The sequence below is a fragment of the Lissotriton helveticus genome, chromosome 6, assembly GCF_964261635.1.
Source record: "Lissotriton helveticus chromosome 6, aLisHel1.1, whole genome shotgun sequence".
Lineage (NCBI taxonomy): Eukaryota > Metazoa > Chordata > Amphibia > Caudata > Salamandridae > Lissotriton > Lissotriton helveticus.
Window position 1 is genome coordinate 98,956,037 of NC_136067.1, and position 16,849 is coordinate 98,972,885.

The window sequence follows — 16,849 nt, forward strand, 5'->3', positions numbered from 1 at the left end:
TGCGGAACCAAGTCCTAATAGCTGTTCCATGATAACGCTATACCATATACTCTTAAGTGCATTATAATCCTCGCGGTTAAATGCTACCTTTGGTATAACGTTATCAAAACATGTCGAGTAAGGTGTCATACGAATTGGAATACTACCCCCTCGCCAGTTCTGTCGACGGGGGTAGCATTCCACCCTTCTAGAGGGACACGACATGTATGTAACTGTGAACCCCGGTTAAAGTTAACTCGAGCCTTGGCATCACAAAATGGATGCCACCACCACAGACACAAGTCTGACCTCCTGCTGCTGGGATTCCTTCCAGCGAGGGAGGCTTGGACAAAGGGTTTCCTGCCTTGGGAGGTGCTAGCACCATCCCAGACAGGATTTTGTGTATTGGGTAGGACAGGCCTGAAAGGAATAAGACATGCCCGGGGCACACAAGGTGTCCTGTGCATACACCGGTGCAAACCAGTTGCTGGGGCATCCCTGCCCCAGCTCTGGCGGGAAACCGGGCAAAGGATAGGGGGTGTAGCCATCCCCCTTCCTGGTCCCACCCAGGGGAGGGACCTAGTCAGTAGTGCAGCCCCCTTTAGGAGAATAAAGGTAGGAGCTGGTCCCATTCCAAATTAGATTATCCTGAACAACTTTCACAAGAAGAAACTCTGGACTTCGACGTTCTGCTCCACAGAAGACTGAAGAATCTCCCTTGTGGGCAAGGAGTGTCCACCCTGCACAAGCAGGCCCCATCAAGCGTCCAGCGGCCTCCCTTTGTCGTCTTCCCTCGAGGATCCAGACTTCAGAGCCCGACGAGACCCGGATTCCCAGACCTCTCCGACCTCTACCTACATCTGCAGCACAGCTGAGACCCGTGGGTGCGACGAGACACATGGGACCGGTCATCTTGAAAGAAACTGCACTTTGCTTCCAGCACAACTCCCGAGGTAAACTCGGAATAGTGCTTTGGGGACTGGGAAGCCCCAGCCCCGAGCAGCTCCTGCACCGAAGATCAGCCCACCAGCCTCCACGAGATCTGCGTGGGGTCCTTCTGCTTGTTTTCCGCTTGACGCGTTGTCTGGTCACTTGCCGGCTGGCTAGTGGCCTCCTAGATGACATACCTTTGAATCTTTGCTGCTTGTCTGGTTGCTCCAGACTGGCCCTTGCTCCCTTCCAAAAGAGGGGCACCCCCGACTCTCCTAGTCCGCACCAGACGCTTTCTTCACTCACCGCGTGGGTTGCCTTTGCCAAGGCCTGTTGACGCCGATTCCGGATCCAACACCGCCGACAGCGAGAGCCTATGTGGGGCAGCTCTTGCCTCCATCCTCGTCGTCGAAGACACCTCCTGGTCCACGTGGCTGCGGAGTCAAGCGTCCACTCTTCACCTGATCGCGACAACGACATCTGGTTCCATCCTGGTTCCACTCCAGTCACTGGCTAGTGACTTTGAACATTGTCCCCTCTGCTTTCAGGTCCTCTTCTTCACCAATCCACTCTTGGATCGCACCGGACATCTTCCTCCTGGTCGCCTGCAGCATCTTTTCTTTCAGGCTCCATAGACTTCAACGCGAGAACCCGACGCACTTTGACACCTATGCACCCGCAGCCCGTGGGTGAGGTAACGAGAGCATTTCGGTGCTCAAGGGTAGTTTAACTGTCCTAGTGTCCAGTTCCACAGTCGTTGTTGTCCTAACTAGTCAGGATTGTCAGTACTCACCTTTAACTTGAACTGTACTGTCCATAGACGTTGTTACCCATGTCGCGTGTGAGTTCACACTCTGCACACGCATTCCGTGGGCCTCCTATTACTTACCTAGTGTTAGTGTAGCGTGGTCCCAACGATCCTACAGCCTCTGGACAGCTCCATTCTTTCTATCGACTTTCACATTCCACTTACTTAGTATTATGGTTTGTCGTGCCCCTAGGGCACCATTGTAATTTTGTGCAACTTGTCGTATTTTTCGTAAGAGATTGTCATGTGCTTAGCCCTCTGACCTCATAAAGAGTTCAGAGGTGTTGTTATTAATAAATATACTGGTTATTTTCATAACAACCTGTGTGGTGTCCTTTCATCTGATATTCAAGGGGTTATATTGTGGTAAAACAGCTGGCTTCACATGCCAAAAGAGTTTAGCCTAAGACTGCTTTGTCCATGCTACCATTAGGATAGCTGGTCTATAAGGTTGATTTACAACCAATCACCATAAGGGTTGTTTGGACTGATACAAGGTGATCACTAGAACTAGTGAGCATCATATATCAGGCCAACTTCTCACATTGGTGGCAGCGGTGGGATTTGAGCTTGCTGTTGTTTTTACCACATATAATCTTTAAATATCATTTGAAAGATCACATAAGGTACTCTAGGTACATATAACAAGCTTAGAAATACTCTGAGTTCTACTGAACCAGCTGTTGTAGTAGAAAGGGCCTAGCACACACTGGCTACAACTCTTAGCAAGGGATCAGTAGGAAAACCCATAGTGTAGGTAGGGGCATCACTTACACCTCACTAGAAAGCATGTCTGCCCATGGAAAGACTTCAGAGACTCCCCTAGTGGTTAGTGATCCTCCACAGGTCCTTTCCAGACATGCAGCTCTCAGTTTCCAGGAGACGAGACAATTGTGTACCTCCAGGAAATTGAAACAGGGTTCTAACCCTACCACTCCTTTTCTGTTAGGTCTCTTAGAGACATATGATGCCAGAAGGGCTGCTGCTGCAGGCCCCTCTAATCCAGATGGGAGCATGCCCCCCTTAGAAGGTACACCTGGTGATCCAGACTCCAACCTCCCTGAAGCAGAGAATGAAGATAGGGAAGAAGGGGATGTATCTCAGGATGAGGCAGAAAACGGGCAACCTTTAGTCAGCAGACTTACAAGGGCCAACTTAGACCTACATAGGGAAGGAACTGGGGGACCCCTAGTGCTGACCCTTAGCAGGCCTAACTTTGGGGTTAGGAGAGTTAGATCTCCTTCTAGGGACTCCAATAGATCTGTGCACTCTCAGGCATCTGCTCAGATGAGAATGACTTCCCCTCAGAGGAGAGAGCATGAAGCAAAGATGAAGGAAGTTAATCTGAGGATCCAAAGGGAAGAACTTGCCCTTGCCAAAGAGAAACTTGCCTTTGCTAGAGAGCAACAGTTGAGTGGGTTAGCACCCACTGGTGGCAGCAATATCCCTAAGGATAAAGACAGGAGTTTTGATAATAGACACCTGAGTAAAATAGTGCCCTCCTATAAGACAGGAGATGATATCCACAAGTGGATAACTGCTTTGAGGAGAGCCTGTAAAGTACAGCAGGTACCCCAGAGTCAGTGGGGATCTATATTGTGGCTCTCCTTTGAAGGTAAAGGAAGAGACAAGCTCCTCACTGTTAGAGATAAGGATGCTAATGATTACCAAGTCTTGAAAACTGCTCTGATTGATGGGTTTGGCTTAACAACTGAACAGTACACGTTGATGTTTAGGGACACCTAGAAAACTCAGGCTCAAGATTGGACTGACTTTGTTGATTGTGCCACTAAGGCTTTGGAAGGCTGGTTACTGGGTAGTAAAGTTACTGATTACACAGGATTGTATAATCTAATTATGAGAGAGCAAATCTTAAATAATTGTCAGAACCAGTTGTTGCATCAGCACTTGATTGACTCAGATCTGACCTCTCCCCAAGAATTGGGAAAGAAGGCAGACAGATGGGTCAGGACAAGGGTCAAGCAGCAGAACCAGAACCAGGGTGGTGGCCAGAAGAAAGCAGACCAGAAGGGTAATGAGAATAAGCAAAATGACCAGAAGTCTTCAACAGGGCCCCAACAACCTAAGGAGGGTGGGTCCCAAACTTCCCAGAAGAAGAAGAATGATGGTCCTAAGAAACCATGGTGCCAATACTGTAAGAGTAAGACTCACTGGTTTAGTGAGTGCACCAAGAAAGGCCAAACTCCTACCACTACTGTCCCTAAGACACCTGCACCCCCTAGTACAGTTAGTAGTGGTAGTGTACCTCCCAAGGCTATAGTTGGGTTAACCCTGGGAACTGAGATGGGTTCTGACTTAGTTAGAATTCCTACTCAGGCAGTTCTTGTTTGTACTGGGGACATGGATATGACCCCTACTGTAAGTCCTAGTACTCTGGGCAAATACAGACAAACGCCTTTGATAAATGGAAAGATGGCTCAGGCCTATAGGGACACATGTGCCAGTGTCACTATGGTGACATCAACATTTGTGGACCCTGACCAGATCATGCTAGGTTCAGACTACCTAGTGACCAATGCTAGCAATGTCACTACCAATCACAGTATGGCAGTTGTTAATTTCTCCTGGGGAGGGGTAACTGGCCTCAAAAGGGTTGTAGTTAGTTCAGACCTCCCAGTAGATTGTCTTTTGGGCAATGATTTGGAATCCTCACTGTGGTCAGATGTGGAGTACAGGACTCATGTAGGAATGCTAGGTCTCTCCTCACATGTCCTTGCTGTGACCAGGTCACAGGCCAAGAAATGCCCAGCTGAACTAGTGCTGGATCCTGGAAGAATGGACCAGATACTACCCAAGAGAAAGAGCAGTAGGGGTAAGGCTGAGCCTTCCCCCCTGCCTCAGGTTGAGGATCAGCTCTCTCAGGAGGCTGACTCCAAGACCCCAGAAGGAACTGTCCTAGAAGAGCTTGAGCCTGAACAGGTTGAGTTTCTTGGGACAGGGGGACCTTCCAGGGCAGACTTGAGACAGGCACAGTTAGACTGTTCTTCTCTTGAACCCCTCAGACAGCAGGCTGCTGATGAGGCTGCAGGGAATGCTACAGGTGCCCATAAGGTATATTGGGATGATGGACTCCTATACTCTGAGGCAAGAGACCCCAAACCTGGTGCTACCAGGAGGCTGGTCATCCCCTTGTCTCTTAGAGGTTTTCTTCTCACCTTAGCCCATGACATTCCCCTTGCAGGTCACTTAGGCCAGAACAAGACTTGGGACAGGCTTGCCCCACACTTTCACTGGCCTCATATGTCTGAGGACACTAAAGAGTTTTGTCGCTCATGAGTCACCTGCCAAGCCAGTGGCAAATCAGGTGGCACAACAAAGGCCCCCCTTATACCACTACCTGTGGTGGGGGTGCCCTTCGAGAGAGTGGGGATAGACATTGTTGGACCAATGGACCCCCCAACATCATCTGGGCACAGATTTATACTGGTGGTAGTGGATCATGCCACCAGGTATCCAGAAGCTATTCCCCTTAGGACCACTACAGCTCCTGTTGTGGCCAGGGCCCTGCTTGGAGTTTTCTCCAGAGTGGGGTTTCCTAAGGAGGTTGTCTCTGACAGAGGTGCCAACTTCATGTCAGGATACTTGACTGCTATGTGGAAGGAGTGTGGTGTAAATTACAAATTTACCACACCCTATCACCCACAGTGCAATGGGCTTGTTGAAAGATTCAACAAGACCCTCAAAGGGATGATAAAAGGGTTACCTGAAAAGCTTAGGCGAAGATGGGACATCCTTTTAGCCTGCCTTCTGTTTGCTTACAGGGAGGTCCCACAGAAGGGGGTTGGTTACAGCCCTTTTGAGCTTCTGTTTGGGCATCCTGTAAGAGGACCCCTATGTCTTGTGAAGGAAGGATGGGAGTTACCTCTCAAAAAGCCTAAACTTGACATAGTGGACTATGTACTTGGTCTCCGCTCCAGGATGGCAGAGTACATGGAGAAGGCATCCAAAAACCTTGAGGCCAGCTAAGACCTTCAAAAAGCTTGGCATGACCAAAAGGCTGTCCTAACTGTGTATCATGCAGGACAGAAGGTGTGGGTGTTGGAGCCAGTGGCCCCAGCAGTTCTCCAAGACAAATGGTCTGGACCCCATACCACCATTGAGCAAAAGGGAGAAGTCACCTACTTGGTGGACATGGGAACTCCCAGGAGCCCTCACAGAGTACTTCATGTGAATAGGCTCAAAGCATTTGTTGACAGGGAGGACATGGGCTTGCTCATGGCCACAGATGAGGGACAGGAGGAAGAGAGTGACCCTCTCCCATACCTGCTCACTCAGAACCCTGTTGATGGGTCAGTAGATGGTGTGGTCTTTTCTGACAGCCTCTCTGAACATCAACAAGAGGATTGTAAGCAGGTCCTTCAATCCTTCAGACAAATGTTTTCTCTGACCCCCAGTCAGACAAACTGGTGCACCCATGAGGTGGAGACTGGTGACAGTCTGCCTATAAAGAGTAAAATCTACAGGCAACCTGACCACGTCAGGGACTGCATAAAGAAAGAAGTACAAAAGATGTTGGAATTGGGAGTCATTGAACCCTCAGAGAGCCCTTGGGCTAGTCCTGTAGTTCTGGTACAAAAGCCTCACGCCCAGGATGGTAATAGAGAGATGAGGTTTTATGTAGACTACAGGGGTCTCAATGCTGTCACTAAGACAGATGCCCATCCAATACCTAGGGCGGATGAACTGATAGACAAGTTGGCTTCTGCAACTTTCTTAAGTACATTTGACCTAACAGCTGGTTATTGGCATATCAGGTTAGCTGAGGATGCCAAGGCCAAGACAGCATTTTCTACCCCAGGAGGTCATTACCAGTTTGTGGTGATGCCCTTTGGTTTGAAAAATGCACCTGCCACTTTTCAAAGGTTGGTGAACCAAGTTCTCACTGGGTTGGATGACTTCTGTGCAGCATATCTAGATGATATTGCTGTCTTTAGCTCCACCTGGGAGGATCACCTGATCCACCTGAGGAAAGTTTTGGAGGCCCTGCAAAAGGCAGGCCTCACTATCAAGGCTACTAAGTGCCAGATAGGGTAGAGTCAGGTTGTGTACCTGGGCCACCTTGTAGGTGGAGGCCAGGTTCAACCATTGGAGAGCAAGATACAGGCCATAAAGGACTGGGCTCCTCCAACCACCCAGACACAGGTCAGAGCTTTCTTGGGCCTGTCTGGTTACTATAGGAAGTTTGTCAAGAATTATGGGTCCATTGTGACACCACTTAATGACCTGAAAAGCAAGAAAATGCCAAAGAGAGTTCAGTGGACAGTTAGCTGTGAAAAGGCATTTGATGGCCTAAAGCAGGCCATGTGTACTGCACCTATTCTCAAGAGTCCTGACTACTCCAAAACCTTCATTGTCCAAACAGATGCATCTGAGTTGGGTGTGGGAGCTGTTCTATCTCAACTGAATATTGATGGTTATGACGAGCCCATTGCTTTTATAAGCAGACGGCTGACCCCTAGAGAGAAACGTTGGTCAGCTATAGAGAGGGAGGCCTTTGCTGTGGTTTGGGCCCTGAAGAAGTTGAGGCCCTTCTTATTTGGAACTCACTTCAAGATTCAGACCGACCATAAGCCCCTCTTATGGCTAAATCAGATGAAGGGTGAAAACCCCAAACTTCTTGGGTGGTCCATTTCCCTACAGGGGATGGACTTTACAGTGGAGCACAGACCAGGGACTGACCATGGCAATGCAGATGGTCTCTCCAGGTATTTCCACTTAGAACAGGAAGACTCACCTGGTCAAGGTTAGTTTAATGTCCCTACGTTTGGGGGGGGGTTATGTAGGAGAGTGGGGTCTGCAATCCTATGGTCACCCCAGATTTTTGCTTTTTGCTTCACTGGTTTACGACTTTCCCTGGCTGTGGGCCTGCTAATCAGACCCACAGCCTAGCTGTTCTCTCTCTAAATTGACAACCATGTACTTTAGGTGCATTTACCAATTGGTACTGGGCCACCTTATCAGTCCCTGTACCCAGGGCATAGGTGTACCCAGGGCCTACCAGGGGCTGAAGCATGTATTATGCCACCCCTGGCTGGCCATCTAAACAGACAGAACTGGCTGCACGACAGTTGGGGCAAGGTGGTGTAATCCCCCATTGCTGTAGATATAGTATACCTATATCTAACCTTAAAATGGACACATATATTCCTATCAGTCACTCCTATGGCAGGCCTTATCGATCCTGAAGGCAGAGTGCTTGGAATTATGTGAGATGGTGCTCTGGCATGAGCTGAGCCCTTTTGCAGCTTGCGGAACCAAGTCCTTATAGCTGTTCCATAATAACGCTATACCATATACTCTTAAGTGCATTATATTCCTCGCGGTTAAATGCTAACTTTGGTATAACGTTATCAAAACATGTCGAGTAAGGTGTCATACGAATTGGAATACTACCCCCTCGCCAATTTTGTCGACGGAGGTAGCATTCCACCCTTCTAGAGGGACACAACATGTATGTAACTGTGAACCCCGGTTAAAGTTAACTCGAGCCTTGGCATCACAAAATGGATGCCACCACCACAGACACAAGTCTGACCTCCTGCTGCTGGGAGTCCTTCCAGCGAGGGAGGCTTGGACAAAGGGTTTCCTGCCTTGGGAGGAGCCAGCACCACCCCAGACAGGATTTTGTGTATTGGGTAGGACAGGCCTGAAAGGAATGAGACATGCCCGGGGCACACAAGGTGTCCTGTGCATACACCGGTTCAAACCAGTTGCAGGGGCATCCCTGCCCCAGCTCAGGCGGGAAACCGGACAAAGGATAGGGGGTGTAGCCACCCCCCTTCCTGGTCCCACCCAGGGGAGGGACCTGGTCAGTAGTGCAGCCCCCTTTAGGAGAATAAAGGTAGGAGCTGGTCCCATTCCAAATTAGATTATCCTGAACAACTTTCACAAGAAGAAACTCTGGACTTCGACGTTCTGCTCCACAGAAGACTGAAGAATCTTCCTTGTGGGCAAGGAGTGTCCACCCTGCACAAGCAGGCACCATCAAGCGTCCAGCAGCTTCCCTTTGTCGTCTTCCCTCGAGGATCCAGACTTCAGAGCCCGACGAGACCCGGATTCCCTGACCTCTCCGACGTCTACCTACATCTGCAGCTCCTATATATCCTTATATCGTGTTAAGTTAGCATAGGTACATTTGAGGTTTAAACGCCATTTTTCCTTTCTTGCAACTTCTGCACACGACCCTAAATTGTTGACTTAGCTTTCAACCTAGTGGTTTGCCGTGGTGTATGTGAGAATAATATGTTATTGCTCTGATATCAGCTTTGTTTAATAAACCATGTCTGCACGGAGAGTGCTGAAGTTTCAGGAGCAACACGATATGGAATTGTTATGAGGTCTGATCTCCACGCCTTCATAGTCATAACACAAGTGCAGCCTTTGCCAACTTGGGCTTGAGGCGGGATTGATATTGCTTTGCACGAGAATTGTTAAAACACTTGATGCGGTGCACATGCAGAGAGAGCTGGTGTATGCTGATGTGATTCCTTCATGCTAGGACACTAAGGTATGGGCCCGCCCTAAAACAACCCAAAGAGACCTTCTTAGCTAATAATATAATATATGTGTTAGGGAGGGTGAGATATAAGTGTTGTTAACTCTTATTCATTACAGCATGTTAACATGCTGTCACCATTCGCTTTTTATGTCTTAGTAACTATGCTGATAATTTTGATACTGATAATAAGTATACTTGTATTATCTAAGATACTGCGCCTGAGAAGACGGCATTAGTAAATAAACATTTCAAATGCACATGTGTCTTCTTTACTCCATGTTCTGGTTTGTAATGATAATATAACAAAAGAGTGTTCATGAGTTCCACGTACCCTGAGGTACTGTAAGTTCATGTTCTGGTTTGTCTAAACATTGGGAGTTCAGATATGTCCAATGAGACACTGTAGCTAGCTCGGTAAGGGGTGAGTTGGTTGCTAAGGTAAGTTTTGGGACACCCTAATTTGCCGAGGTTCCACTCCTCTGTGCACAGTTCTGTGTGAGAACAGAAACCCTGCGACATGGCGCCCAACGGTTTCGGTGGTCTTATATCATGACACTCGAGTAGTATATCGTTCGAACCTTAACCCCTTCACATCCGTTTCCGGAAAACGGGGTGTCGGTGAAACCTACCTATTTTTTGAGATAGGTCTTTTTCAAGCTTGATTCTTTCTAAAACGGTTTCTTTGAATTACTGCCCAGTTGTGCTACAAAGTATTCTTTGTGTTTTCTTGTTTCCAGTGTAGTCATGGCGGCGGTGGCCATTGCGCAACATAGTCGCGTGGCGGTGCGCAACCATCTTCAGACGTACCAGGTACCGGTGGATGGGATGGCTGTGGTTTTAGTGGTGTGTGCAGATCCGGCGTTCCCTTACGAGTTGTTTTACTCTTGGGTTACGTTTCCGGCAGTGGATGCAACTTCTGGGTTGTTCCACTCCTACACCGCCTCAGCTGTCCCGGCTGAATATACACCGTACAGGGCACTGGAAATACCTATTGGTCATTGGCAGCATCGCGTTTGGTTTGATGGCGCCCTCCCCCACTCTTTGTCCGCTGCGAGGTTAGGTCCACTCTCGATTCCAGGTACTAACTGGCCTGCGTTGGGTGGTTTTGCCCCGCACCCGAATCACGGTGCTTGTACCCTTCAGGAAATTCGAAGGTTACATGTTGTGTCTATTTCCGTGATTCGTGCACTAGTGCAATACATTGGTCGTCATCTCCCGGGTGGTCCCCCGGGGGGTCCGGCCGCTCAAACGGAACGTGGTGGTTTACGGCTTAATCCAGTTATGGTAAATTCTGTTTTTGGTCAACGCCCTGATAATAAAGATGATTTTCCTTTTTGGCTGGCTGAGAAATTTGACCAACTGGAGGCCGTGTTTCCCAATTCTTCTCCTGCTGACAAACATAGAATGTTGACGATTACTTTACCTAAGGATATCACTCCCGAACTCGTTGACTGTGAAAGCTGGGGTAAGACTTTTGCGGCTGTTTATGCGAGGTGCTTCGGCACCCCATCTATGGCTGTACTGCCTACGATCATAAAACGTGTTCAGGATGATCACGGTCCTGAGGCAGCGGTTGAATTGGGTATGCGCCTGTGTGGTTCTTTTGAGATTGTGAGTGATCTCATACTCTCCAACATCAAGGGAGATGCAGTGAACTTCCAGGTTTTTAATGCATTGGCAGCGTTACCCGATGCCGAAAAGCCCCGCCAGTTAGCGAAGATTGTGGTGGCCGCTTACAAAACTATCGGTCGCACAAGTAAAGGTTTAAAGTACTTCGCGGTTAAGGATAAAAAACAACCACTAGTGCAATCTGCTGCGGCAGATGTACAACCGGAGTCCAAAAGCAATTCCGGCGTCTTCCAATGGGCTATAAGAATAGTCCTGGTATATTTACCGCTCGCATTGTCTCTATTCTGGAGGCACTCGACCCTGATGCTTTTTCGTATGTGGATGACATATATCTCACAGACGACGATATTTGGGAGCATCTGTGTCGTGTAAATTCTGTTATTTGCAACTTCGCTGACATGGGTTACAAATTTAACTTTGCAAAATCGCACATTGCTGAACACACAGTGTTGTTTTTGGGCTATGAGCTCAACAATGAAGGTAGAGGTTTGGCTCCTCACTTCTTAGAGAAGTGCGCACAATTGCGCGCTCCTACAACACTGAAAAAATTACAATCTTTACTGGGCTTTTTGAATTTCGGCAGAACTTACATTCCGGAATATGCCCAGCGTATCAAGCCTTTGTATGCTTTGATACAACCAACTTTCTCAAAATCATGCTGGCTGCCTGAGCATTCAGCCATTTTGCAATCCTTGCAGGCTGATCTGCTCGCTTCTAAATATTTACTGACTCGTGATAACCACACCAACCTGGTAATAAGAATAATTCCTGGGACGGTGGGTTTCACATACCTCACTTTTAATGAAGGTGACACAGTACCTATTGCTTACAAGTCACACTTGTACACTTCGGCTGAGTTGCGGTTTCCCACAGTGGAAAAGGTTTTAACTGCTGTACAGATGGCAATTCTTAAGGAACGAGCACTGTCTCAGGGGAAACGCATGCTAGTGGTAACACCCTGTCCTCATTTGGAGGCAGTCACGAAAGCCAGTGTACCAAATTCAAAAGCTTTGCACCCTCGGTGGATTCAGTGGGCTGCGTCATTGTCATCCACGGATGTCATGTTTATTTTTGACGCCTCCTTACGGTCGCAAGAGTACTTGCAGTATGAATTCGTTCATCCTGCTCCTCTGGCTATGCGACCTTTGGAGGACTTCCATTGCATCATTTACACTGATGGGTCGGCGCAGGTTGCGCATGGCTCTAAACATGCCTACGTTTCCGCATGCGCCATTGTGGTCGGTGCTATGTTGAATGATGAGTTCATTTCCAGGGAGGTGCACACGATGCCCCTGGGCGATTGCACCGCACAATTGGCAGAGCTTCGTGCTCTATTACTAGCGTTAGAGTACGCGGATCCAAGTGTTACTACTCTGATTGTAAGTGATTCTTACTACTGTGTCCAGTCTTACAATGAAAACTTGTTCTTTTGGATTCAAAATGATTTTCATGATTCAAAGGGTAGCACAATAAAACATAAAATGATCTGGGTTCGAGTGGCAGAGCTTAAGGCTAAGTTGCCACTCGTTTTTGTTATTCATACTCTCGGTCATCAGCGCGTAGGAGTTCACGCTGTTGGCAACTCGCTTGCTGATGAAGCAGCGAAATCAGCAGTATCTACATACTTAGTTGCAGCGGTTACTAGGTCTAAAACCAAGATTGATAGCGACATCTTGGCAGCGATTGCTGCCTCTGAGAAGGGAAGTAAACATCCTGCGGGATTCCCTTCGAAGTATAAATACCACTTAAGTCCCGAAAAGGTTCCTTTTGTGACTATTCCTGATGTTGGGGAACGGCTGATTCCCAACTCTGATCGCAGAGCAGACTTGATTACAGCGGCTCATGAAGGTGTGGCGTCTTCGCATGCGGGCGTCTCGGCCACTGTAACGCAATTACAACAACGTTTCTGGTGGCGGGGACTGTACAAACAGACGCGTGATTATGTCCTTCTTTGTGACATATGCCAGCAGATTAAACCTTCAACTGCTACGCGTCCGCCACAGACTCAGTTGTACATTTCTAATAAACCGCTAGGCTGTGTTTATTTAGAACACTGCGGTCCTTTTTCATCTGATACTGCGTATAAGTACATCTTAGTAGCAGTTGACTCATGCACACGCTTTGTGTGGGTATGGCCACATCGCAGCGCTGATTCACGGACTGTCATTAGAGATTTGCGTATCTTTATAGGGATTTTTGCCTGTGGTACCTTCCATTCGGATCAGGGTCCAGCTTTCGCCTCTAAGGCGTATAAGGATGCCATGACTTCGTTGGGGGTCCAAGTCAAGTTTTCGTCTCCCTACAGACCTGAGGGTAATAGTGTAGTTGAGCGAATGAACCGTGATTTAAAGCAATCTTTGACAGCCCGAGTTATAGGCACTGGCAGAAACTGGCTGGCTCACCTCTATGGCGTGCAGCGTGCTCTTAATAATCTCCCTAGAAGGTCTCTGGGTGGGCGGACCCCATACGAGATGCTCTTTGGCATCAAGATGTACGTCCCTGACCTTGACGGTCTAGACTTGGTGGTTCGCGCCACTTGCTTTGACGCAGATGAACATTGCAATGTTTTACAGAATCTACAAAAGACCAGAGACAGTCTTGCAAAGGAACATTTGCCCTCCACGTCGGATGATGCGTTGCAGATCCCGGTAGCTGGCTGGTTACCCCAAGTTGGCGAACTGGTTCGAGAGAAGATCGATAACAAGAAAGAATTTGGTCCTTCCTATCGAGCTCCGGTTCCCGTCCTTGGAGTGAAGGGCACAAGAACAGTCATTTTACCACCACTTCCTGGTCGTAAGGAAAACAGGTTTATTTCAATTGACAATGTCAAGATACACAGAGTGGCCGATTCTTCTTAGCATGACACCGGCTGTTTCCTGTCCTTCCATTGTGAGAAATTCAGTTATGCCCACTGCTTCTAATATTGAACCTGAAGTGGCCATCGAATTACCTGCTGTTTCCAGTCCATTATTAAAAAATTTACCCGGAACTAACGTTGATGAGTTGGACTATACATACCCCACTGATTTGTCCATGCCTGACCTGCAAGCTCGTTTAGCCACGGAATCCAGATTTTCATTTGACTCTGCTTCCCTTGCCTCGAAAAAACCCTCTCAAATTGCAGTTTATGCTAGCCTGTTTAAAAAACATTTTTTGATACCTCCTTGGACATACATTTGGCTGGTCCTTTTTTCAGTTTACCTTTTTATGTCAATTGGTTTTGTGTTTTATTTTTTTCGAATTATGAATGGACACTATGTCGAGGAGAGAACTTGCATTACTCATTTAAATGGAACTTTGGCCCCACTTTCCTCTTCACATTCTACACACAGATTAAAAAGAGACTTGACTTTGGTTAACATCACAGCATGGCCTGTTCTGGATGGAATCGCGTGGGATGCAGTTCGGTTTCAAATTCATGGCCCAACGGAAGTCGTTAATGTTCCTAATGTACTTAGAGTGAATATGGGGGATGTGGTGAAACAAAACATTCGTTCTGATGATTGGGATGTTAATGCTGTGGAAAGTTTGTTTTCTGATTTGAAATACTATGCTGCTTTTGATGCTGAGGATTTATATTTAGAATCTGCTAATTATGGTGAATTGTTCTGTTACCAACATTATGGCAATCACTTCTTACACAAGACATCTTCCCGAAGGGATGCTGTTAATTTTACTCAGTGGGAACATTGCCCAGCACCTACACAAGGGAGTTCAGAAACGTTTCTTAAAAAGTATACTTATTTCACTGACTTTAATCAGTCCAATGCCGAGTCCTTTTATTTTAAATTTCACAAACAGCCACTGTCCAAGGTTAGACTTACCGATACAAAATTGTTGTATTCGAAGACCTTCCTAGATCAATTAGTTACTGGGGGCTATGAGTTATGGAAGGAAACAATAGACCTTAAATCGGTTTGGGGTTCAAGGGCCTGGCAGGTACGAGGCACTGAGGCTTTGCACCGTGCATGTCTCATCCCGAATCATATGTTGTTTTTAAATGAAACCATTTCCCAGACCACATGCTTTGGATTGGCTACATCTAAAAGGTTAAACACCCCGTCTTTCCCGGAGTTGGAGGAATATGAGGATTGGAGTAATTTTACTCAATTGTCAATTAAAGATATACAGGCTCTGCTTCTTAATTCCTCCTTTAACATTTCCAGTATGAATCCTAAGGGTTGGCTGCTTTGGCATCGTAGTGCTGATTCTTGCCAAAAAAGATTTTTAAATGTAACTGACGGTTTTAAGACTGTTAGATCTGATCCCCGGTTTGATTTGAGTCATACTGTCACCTCTTACTCTGTGGGCAAGTTGTGTCAAGTTTGGCTGAAACATTCAACTTTACCTGCGGTTAAGTATCACCTTTCCAAACTGAATGCAGACGTGGATTTAAATGATTTCATTAGAGGCCCAGCTAGTGGCAGGTCGAAAAGGTGGTTATATGGGGTTTACAATGAAATTTGGAAACTGTCACAGATTGAGGCTGCTACACGCCTTAGGGCTATTGATCAGGCGAATCTTGAGAAAGTGCTTGCAGTCGTTGACAATAGCATTAACGTGCTTTCCTCTAGAATTTACACATTGGATAATATTGTGTCGTCTGTTGTTGATATTGTGCATGATGAAGTGTCAGTATTATACCATGGTCAAAATCAATTACGGTCAATCATGCAGTTTGCATGGACACTTCAGACTCTGAAAATGGGTAAAGTTCCCTGGGGATACATGAACGTTTCCTCTTTATTTGCACCGTTTAATTTGACTGACAAACAACGCTTGCTTTCAATGCGTGATGCTTCCTTTTCTATGTTACATATTGAAAGGTTGGAATCTTTACCTTTTTCTGTGGCAGAAGCCACTACTGCTACTTGGCTTATCCACGGTTTAATAACACTGCCTTTTGCTTTATATAAGTTTTCAAATTGTATGAAATATGTGCCAATAGGTCGTTTTGAACCCTTAGGTAGCGGTTTTCTTCATGAGGTCTGGTCACTCCCATACACATACAGATGTTTCAAGGATGAACAGGAGGTTTATCTAACAGGGGAGGAGTGTACTGAGACGCCAGATCATTCTTTAATGTGCAGACACATACAGTTACACGGTTCATGTAACAAGGACCGACCGAATATGGCTTGCGTTTTACAGGGCACGCCAGTTCCTGCTGTCATCCCCACGTTTAAATTGTTAGAAAATGGTAGTTATTTGATGCTCAATAATGAAAACTGTTGTGGGTTAATTAAAGGTATAGCTTTCATAGTAACAGTAAGTGAGCGAGTTATTTGCTGCAGAAATGTTCTTTATCCTCCCACACGTGAACATAGGGAGTCTTCCATTTGGCCACAGATACCGACCTTGGGAGCAGAATTCAGCGGCATGGCTAGAATAAGAGCTCTTTTGTCCCAGAAAGAGGTGGCCTTGAGCTCAGCCCGTGAAACTTTCGTGCTTCACATTGCTAACACCCGTACGGAGGTTCAGGCTCTTTTAAATACTGATTTGCCTTTGCATTTCGGAGCCATGGTTCGTTCTATCTTTAACGCATCCTCCACAACGGGCCTAGCACATTTTTTTAAAGTTGTTAGCAGTGGTCTCGTGACTTCCTTTGAGAAGATTTTTGGAGTCATCCCTGCCTTCTTCCATTCTATTTTTTCATCCTTATTTGGAGGGTTCCCGTTTTTTCTTGCATTAGCGGCTGGCGCTTTGGTGGTTTTCTGCCTTTTTAAATATGGATGCCCTTCCTGTGCAAGACTACGCGCAACTGCTACTGACGCGGTTTCGCAACCGCATGCTTGATTATTATGGCACACTGCCGTTGGCGACTCTAAGCACGGCGTTTGGATTATCTTTTCGGTTCTCCTATTTCACCTGTGTCCAGCCTGTATTTCGTTGCCTGACCTGTGATTTCCTTTGGGCCATTGATTTGTGTCTCTGCGGACCGATTTCTTCTGACGTCGATTTTAATCAGCTGATGAGTCCTATCA